This window comes from Elephantulus edwardii, unplaced genomic scaffold (genome assembly GCF_000299155.1).
Source record: "Elephantulus edwardii isolate Elephantulus edwardi_28Jun2011 unplaced genomic scaffold, EleEdw1.0 scaffold00009, whole genome shotgun sequence".
NCBI classification, from domain to species: domain Eukaryota; kingdom Metazoa; phylum Chordata; class Mammalia; order Macroscelidea; family Macroscelididae; genus Elephantulus; species Elephantulus edwardii.
The window spans coordinates 12,930,781-12,940,390 of record NW_006399759.1 but is presented as its reverse complement, the minus strand read 5'-3'; positions in this window follow the sequence as shown (position 1 = coordinate 12,940,390).

The window sequence follows — 9,610 nt, the reverse complement described above, 5'->3', positions numbered from 1 at the left end:
GCCCAAACAGATGAGATACTGCTTCACTGACATCAGAAGAGTTCTGTCTGGGAAAGACCTTCTTTTCAGTTCTGTGTTATCTTCTTGCTGTCCCATCCAGAGCCAAGTATCGTTTTGTCTCCTCCTGCCCCATCCAAAAGTATTCCACAACTGAGCCGTTGTAAAACATTAGTATCTGCTTCAGTGTCAAGCATACAAATTCCCCCAAGTGCTGATAGTACTGATGATAATAAACATGGCTGTAAAAATTGGGTTCAAAGAGCATTATCACACTTCAGTATGTCATCTGTCCACATGGTCCTGTGGCAGACTCTTCATTGGCAGAAACAGCCCCACAAGTTAAAGGGCGAGCACAGGAAAGAAGTGAGGCTAAGGAGTAGGGCTAAATTGTTCTGAAGAAAGTGAAGAATCAGAGCAGAGACATTTCATCTTCATGGAAAACTTAGGAACACAGTTATCTGCTCCAGTGCACTGCTAGACTCATATTATAAAAGAAGCCCCAGTGCTGTTATCTTCTTATTAGCATCTGAACAACCTCTTACACTATCAATGCTGAGACTTTCCATCTAGAAGTATTTAATTCTCTAGGTGGGGACTACTTGGACCTCCATTTCCATAATAAAATTCAAACACTTTAGACCTATGTGAAATCCATGAGACTAAGAAAATGTAAGAAATGAACCCACAACCTTGCATCAAGGTGGTCACAAGAACAGCACTAGAAGTGAGGTCTATAACTTGCCATCCCTAACCTCTGTGTCCGATGTGTTTTGTGAATGGTGATCTGGAAAGTAGATTGATAGTGAGTAGTGAAGCCTGAATGTTGAATAAAGCTTCCAAAAACATTAAAAAAAAAGGAGTAAGAAATGGCTGCTAGATATGACAAGGAAGTTCAGTGATACATTGATATTGATACTTTTGCTTTTTATCAGAAGCTTCCAAAATATTACTTAGGGAATATCATGGATCCTATTTGTGGGTTCGGATATGGGATTCATAACTTTATCTACATTTCTTCACCTCTAAAATAAATCAAAGGCACTACTGCTGTTATAAAATCATTGGACGATCATATTAGTATTACTTATGAACGCAAAGAAATTTATGGAGCTTGTTGTTATATTTGATATTGTAATTGTCAATAAACCTTTTAGAATTGTGCATCCACCAAGAAAGACTAAATTATTGGAAGATTTTTTAAAAATTTAGATGATAACAAATGGAATCTGAATAAAACAATGCAATGCATTAAAAGTGTATAAAGCACAATACAATTATGTTTGACATGCAAAAATCTCCAGCAACAGATGTCCAGTGTTACAGATTTTTGACAGGCTTCCAGTTCTTAACATTGGAGCAACTAGTACAGGCTGCTGGCATCTTCTCAACCAATAGCAAAACTGCCAAAGAGAGAGGAAAAATGGAAAGGATACCCTAAAATAAAGAAGCCGTGGGGGTGCGTAGTTTAAGCACTTGGCTGTTCAAATCTACCTACCAAATCTTCTGCAAAAGAAAGACCTGTCAATCTACTTTAATAAATATTTCAGCAAAAAAAAATAAATTTGTAGTGGTTTTACTTTGTCACATGAGGTCACTATGAATAGGGCTAAAATGAAACAAAAAAATTGTGTAAAATTTCTGGAAAGATGGAAAACTGGTGATTTTAAGAGAACATTTCCAAAGGTAGTGCATACCAGAATTCTATTATGAGATACCTAGAGTATCATGTTTTGTTCACAAAACTTTTCAAAGGCCCATTATTTTAGAAATGGATGGCAAGCCTTCTTCCTAGTCTGTCTTAATCTAGGAGCTCTGTTGCAACTTCTCCACCATAGGTGACCTTTCTGGTACTTGAGACACTGATGAAACGGATTCTAGCATTAGAGCACCTCAGAAGCTACACCAGTACAGCAGACTGGCAGACACAAGTGTTGTGCTAATAGGAGCAAATAATACCCATGCCTATCCACATCTATACTTGGACCAAGAAGCAGTCCTCAGAACAGAGCAAGGAAACACTGCAAATTTTAAGGTCAGGAAAGGTTTGTGTTAGAGAGGCATCTTGTCTCCAAACCTTTTCATTCTTTATTCAGAACAGGTCATCAGGAATCTGGGCTTTATGAGAAGTAGTGGGGCATGAGGATTGAAGGAAAACTCACCAAAAACCTACATTATGCAGATGATACAACCTTGCTTGGTGAAACTGAGGAGGACCTGAAGCACTTGCTGCAGAAGGTGAAGGACTATAGTCTGATTGAAGCTCAACATCGAGAAAACAAAAGAGTCTCACCACGGGGCCAATTGGCAACACCATGATGGATGGAGAAGAGATTGAGGTTGTTAACATTTACAACTTGCTCAGCTCCACAATCAACACTCTTGGCACCAGCAGTCAGGAAATCAAAAGACAAATTACATTAGGTAAATCTGCTGTCAGGGACATTTCTAGAGTACTGAGAAGCAACAATGTCAGTCTAGAGATTAAGGTGCACTTGATCCAGGCTTCTCAGTACTCTGGAAATGTCCATGTCCCTTAAAGTAGATTTACATAATGCAATCTGTCCTTTGATTTGCTAACTGTTGTTGCCAAGCCTGTTGATTGTGGATCCAAGCAAGCTGTAATTATTAACTAAGGTGCACCTAATTTAGGCCATGGTCTTCATAATTACTTGCTATGTATCAGAGGGCTGGATAATGACTAAAGAGGACAGAAAAATAATTGATGTCTTTGAGTTGTGGTGCTGGAGAATAGTCCTGGACATTGCATGGACCACTAAGAAATCAAATAAATCTGTCTTGGAGAGGGTAAAACCAAGTTTCTCCTTGGAAACTAGGATTTTGAAGCTCTGTTTCACAAACTTTGGGCACTTGGCCAGGAGGGACCATTCCTTGGAGAAGACATCATGCTCAGAAGGGTAGAGGGACTGTGCAGGAGAGGAAGACCCTGAATGAGATGGATTGATACAGTAACTGGAACCATGGGGGTAAGTGTGTCTAATTCAGTGAGACTGGCTCAGGACAGGGCAGGTTTTAGAGCTGCTGTATATAGGATTGCTATGGGTCATAGGCAGCTCAACAGCCCATAGTAACAACATACACATCTAAGATACAAAGTAATTGGCAACATGCAAATCATTCCCCAATAATCAACCTTACAGATAGGTTTTGTACTTTTAAAAGCAAACCATAAAGATCCCCAGGGATACAAATTGCACAGGACACCCTTTCCAGGCCATAGCTGAGACCCATGTTAGAAAGATAAGATGGGGTCTTAGAGGCAGTAATGACACAGATAGTGGTTCAACTGGGTGGTGTGAGCAATTAAGTCCCAAGCTACTATCTGCAAAGTTGGCAAACAACTTTGAAAACAGGCCTCTAAAAACTCTATTGACCGTTTTGACTCTATTGTCTTAATCTATTAATAGTTCTGCTTTGACACACACGAGGTGACCATGAATTGAAATTGACTCTATAGCAACTAGTTTGTCTTTATTTTCTTTTGGGGATAGGTAGGAGTTTGAATTATAACTTTCAGTCCAATGTAATGTTCTTGCCTATTTCAACATATGGCAGGAATACCATTTTGTTTGTTTGTTTGTTTCCTCCTGCCTCCATTCCAGAAATATATGACACACCAAGAAAGAAGATACACTATAGAGACTATTACAACAACATTAACAGAACCATAGCAAAAGGAAAAAAGAAATAATCAACATGGACAGTATTCTAGGGAATCAAGACCACTCCTTTCATTCTAGGGAACTCTGGGGGACTAGTGGTAAGGAGTTGCACTGTCAACCTGAAAGTATGTGGTTCGAATCCACCAGCTGTTCTATGGGAGAAAGATTGACAATCTTTTCTTGTGTGATTTGCTACCTCTGAAAACCTTCTAGAGGGTAAACTATGGATTGATTCCAGCTTGACAATACATAACAACAACAACACTTTCATTCTGGGGACCATTGTAAATGGTTCTATTTTAGCAAGCAAAAGACCATAATTAGGATAGACAAACAATTTCAGTCTAAGAATTTACAGGACTTGTTCTGGGGTCATCCACATGTGGCTACATGGTAGTCAGAGGTATAACATACGGGAATTATTAAGGACATGATAAAATAAATGATTAACTACTCCAGAAGATAAGGAGCTGGATTACTTTGGGCAAGTACACTGTCAAGGACCTCTCTAAAATACTGAAGAGAAATAATGTAAGATTGAAGACTAAGATGTGCCTAATTCAGGCTATGGTCTTTTCAATTACTTACTATGAGTCTGAGAGCTGGATAATAAACAAGGATGATAGAAGAAGAATTGATAGCTTTAAGTTGTAGTGTTGGAGAAGAGTACTGATGGACTGACTGTCAAAGAATGAACAGGTAAGTCTTGGGGAGAATGCAGCCAGGGTGTTCCCTGGAGCTAAGAGTGGCAAAGCTTTATCTCTCATGCTTTGGGCATGTTGCTAGGAGAGGTAATTCTCTGGAAAAAGCTATCATGATTGTCAGTGAAAGATGAGAAGACCATAACTGAGATGGATTGATATGGGTGACTGCAACAATAGCCTCAAGTGTATTATAGATTGCAAGGATGGCATAGAATAGTATGGGATCCAGCTCTGTTGTTAATAGGATAACTAAGAGTCTCCTTGACTCAATTGCATCTAACAATAACAACATCAAAAAGATTTCAGCACAGGCCTGTGCTTACTGGAAGAGCCAGATGCAAAAAGCCCTGAAAGGCAGAGTTAGCAAATATAAAGAGAATAACTCAGTAATTGTAAAGCTGAAAGTACTGAAAAAAAATCAACCTACGAGTTGCAATATTGAAGGATGCTATGGGCAAAATCTTCAATGATCCAGGAAGCATTAAAAGATAGAAAGAATACACAGAATCACTGTACCAGAAAGAACTGGCTGACATGAAATAATTTCTATAGGTAGTATATGGTCAGGAACTGATGGCAATAAAAGAAGTTCAAATTACATTAAAGGCATTGCAAGAAATAAGGTCCCAGAGATTGAGGAAATACCTATTGACACACTTCAATAAACAGTTACAGCTCTGTATATGTTCACTAGGTTGATTCAAGAAGCTGGAAAACAATTCTATGACCAACTGTCTGGAAGACATCCATATTTACTTCCTAGCCCAAGAAAAGTCATCCAAGAGAATATTGAATCATCATCTGTATATCATTAATATGATAAATAATATCATTGATATTACAAGCAAGCAAATTATTGCTAGAGATCCCTAAAAATTGTTAGACCAGTACATTGACCAAGAATTGACAGAAATTCAAGCTAAATTTGGAATAGATCATAGGACCAGTAGTATCGTTGCTAAAGTCAGATCTTGGCTGAGAGCAAAGAATAGCAGAAGGATGCCTACTTGTATTTTATTAACTGTGCAAAGATATATATTATGGTGTGTATCACAACAAATTATTACTATCATTGAGAAGAATAGGAATCTCAAAACACTTAATTGTGCTTATGTGAAATGTATATTCAGACCAGAAGTTGTGTAAAGAGGTCAAAAGAACACTGCAAGGTTTAAAATCAGGAAAGGCGTGTGTACACTGTGTAAACCGTTTGAGAAGCTGGATTTTATGAAGAAAAATGTAGCATCAAGACTGAAGATTCATCAAGAGCCTGTCTTATGCACATGACACAGCTTACTAAAAAAGGAGGAGGACTTGAAACACGTGATGCAAAAGATCAAAGACTACGACTTCAAAATGGATTATATTTTAAAATAAAAAAGACAAAAATCTTGATCACTGGGCCAATAGGCAATATTATGATAGATGGAGAACAAAATTTAAATTGTCAATTTCTTCACTTTATTATTCAAAATTAGCACCCTACTAGCAAAATAGAAATTGGGAAATCTGCTGTCAAGCACCTCTCCAAGGTGTTAAGGAGTAGCAGTGCCAGTTTAAAGACTAAGGTCTACCTATTTAAAGCCAGAATTGTTTGGTTTGTTGTTTTCTGTTTTGTTTTGTTTTAATTTTTTATGTATGTGAATTTCCTATGCATTGATGCCTTTAAACTGTGATGTTGGAAAAGTGTGCTGAATATCTCACAGACTGACAAAAAAAACCAAGCAGATATGTCTTGGGGAAGGTACAGCTAGTGCTCCTTGGAGACAAAGACAGAACTTCTTGTCACATACTTTGGGCATGTTGCCAGGAGAGATTATTCCTTGGAGATGGATGTCATGCTTGGAAAGGTGGAGGGCAGCGAAAGAGAGAAAGACCCTCAACCAGATGGGTTGACACAGAGACTATGGCAACGGATTGAATGTGTCCGAGAATGTGAGACCCACACAGGATAAGACAGGATTCAAATCGGTTGTTCATAGAGTCACTATATTTAACTCGACAGTACATAAAAACAACAACATGCATATGGAAATTGGACAATAAGAATTACAGAAGATTAACTAATGCCTTTGAGTTACAGTGTTGGATAAGAGTATTTAATATATCATGAATGGACAAAAGAAGAAACAATGTCTCAGAAAACGTGCAAACAGAGTGCTCCTTAGAGGTAAGGAGGATGAAACTTCATCTCACATACTTTGGGCATGTTGTCAGGAAGGGTCAGTTGTTGGAAAAGAAATCAACCTTGTAATGTTATGTTGTTGTTGTTAGGTGCTGTTGAGTTGAAAACGACTCAGAGAAAATCTATGAACAAAAAATCTGAACCCTGTTCTTTCCTGCACCATCCTCACACTTTCTGACACACAAGAGCCCTTTGCAGAAGTCTCTGTGACAATCCACTTAGTTGAGGGTCTTCCTCCCCTTCATTGACCCTCCACCCTTCCCAGCATCATGTCTCTCTACAAGGAATATCCTTTCCTAGCAACATGATCAAAGTATGTGAGGTGAAGCCTCATAATTCTTGCCTCCAAAGAGCACTCCAGCTACGTTCTAAGACATAGTTGTTTGTTTTCTTGGCCATCCATGGATATTCAGTGCTCTTCTCCAACATCACATCTCAAAGGTGTCAATTCTCTTTCTGTTACCCTTAATCATTGTCCAGCTCTCTGATGGATAACAAGTGATCAGAAAGACCATGACCTGAATCAAATGGACCTTGGTCCTCAAACTGACATTATTACTCCTCAATAATTTGGAAAGGGCCCTACCTGCAGATTTTCCCAGTGCAATGACTCTCGTTATTTCCTGACTGCTGGTACCAATGGTGTTAACTGTGTATCCAAGCAAGATGAAACTTTTGACGATTTCAGTCTCCTCTCCCTCCATCACGACAATGCCTATTGGTGCAGTGGTAAAAATTTTTGTTGTCTTGATATTGAGATGCAATCCATACAGAAGACTATATTCCTTGATCTTCCGCAACAAGTGCTTCAAGTCCTCCTCACTTTCAGTAAGCAAGATTGTGTCATCTACATGACAGAAATTATTGATGAGTTTCCCTTGAAGCCTGATGCCACATTTCTCTTCATAGAGTCCAGTTTCTCATGCAATAATATTATAGGGTCAGTTAAAGAAAGGAAGATCCTAAAAAAATTGGAACAACAGTGACTGTATCTATGACCTCAAATGTACCAGAGATGTTGAGGATGGCACAGGATATGTCATAGTTTAGATTTCTTTTGTTTGTAGAATCACTATGACATAATAGACTTGAGGGCACATAACCAACATGGCCACAACATACATACAAAGAACTGTAGTTGACTCAACAGAACCTAGCCACACACAAGCATTCCAATGGGAGTTCTGATAGCACAGTTTATATTATATTGTGCCTCTAACCAAGAGAATCAGCAATCTCCTGCAGTTCAAACTCACAGAAAGATGGACATTCTCTTCACATTAAGATTTATCTGAAATCTGATTACAACTTTGGAAATCTGATAGAGTGTCATTATGAATTGGAACCCATTTTATGGAAAGAATTGGCTTTTTTCTTTGTTGTTTTTCATTTGTTCACCTGTTTGTTGTAAAGCTGGCATTATCTGGTGATTAGTGTGTTAGAAGTTATGCAGCTACCAAAAGGTAAATGGCTCAAATCCACCAACTACTCTATGAGAGAAAGATGCAGTGTCCTCCAATGAAGATTATACCTACAGACATCCAATGATGGCAGTATGTTGGGTTTTCTTTAACTTTTATATTGCCTGTCAGCTATAATACTGTTTCAAACTGTACTTACCCTGAGGCAAAGCTACATGGCTGGTTTACTGGACAGAAAGAAATGAAAATGTAGTCAGAGTTTTTGTCAAAAATTAGAATTGATTTAAGGTTCCAGTAAAAATGTCGGTGTTCTATAATCCAGGTGATTCAGATTTTCTCTTTTAAAATACACCCAACTGAGATAGAGATCTAGGGCTCATCTTGGAAGTTCAGTCTCACCCTTTTTTGATATCTTGCAACTACGTTCAACTCTACTATCCTCTCATATCTAGTTATAGCTAAAACCCCATTACAAAAAGGCATTGTTCTTGATAGATTAACTTCCTTGAAACCTGGTCTAAAATGAAACCAGTCTGAAACATTTATGGAAACATATACAAAAATACTACTCATGACCGAGAGCTGACCTTTCCAGGTAAGATTGAAAGTTATCAACTAGACAGGGTAGTAAAACTACAAGACCTTGCTACATAGAGCACATGTGCCATCCCATAATAATTGATGTCTTTTAATCCAGAAGTCTCTGCAACATCTGTCTTTTAAAGCCAGCTGTAAGCACACTCAATTATTATCATCCCTTCTGCAAAGGACATTTCCTGGAATTCTCCATATTCCTTCATGAATAAAGAGTAAACTACTATCACCTAGATAAATATAAACATCCACCCAAATTATTTTATCCACTGAGTCATGAGGTAATGTAGCTTAGAGCTTCCATATTTTCCTTTGCTAAGTAAATACATTTTTAAGAGACATAAATGCAGGTTATATACATGGATTTCACTTAATGGTATGCATAGGAATCAGATCGATTACATCTGTGGAAAGAACCACTGGAGAAGATCAATACCAGCTGTGAAAACTAAGCGAGGAGCTGATTGCGGAACAGATCACCAACTACTCATATGCAAGTTCAAGCTGAAGCTGCAGAAAATTAAACCAAGTCCACGGGAACCAAAATATGACTTTGAGTCTATACCAACTGAATTTCAGACCATCTCAGTAACAGGTTTGAGGCCTTGAAGACTAATGAGCGAAGACCAGATGATTTGTGAGAGGATATCAAGGGTATCATCCAGCAAGAGTGCAAATGGTCATTACAACGACAGAAGAGGAAGAGAAGACCAAAATAGATGTCAGAAGAGACTCAAAAAATTGCATTGGAGTGCAGAGAAGCCAAAGCATAAGGAAGAGTTCAAGATACTAAAGATTGAATAGAATATTTCTAAAGGTAGCACGGGATGACAAAGTAAAATATTACAATGAAATGTGCAAGGAGTTGGAGTCAGAAAATCAAAAGGGCCAAACTCGCTCAGCATTTCTCAAGCTCAAGGAACTGAAGAACAAGTTCAAACCTCGAGTTGCTATAATCAAGGATGCTTTAGGCAGAATATTAAATGATCCAGGAAGTATTAAAAGAAGATGGAAAGACTATACTGA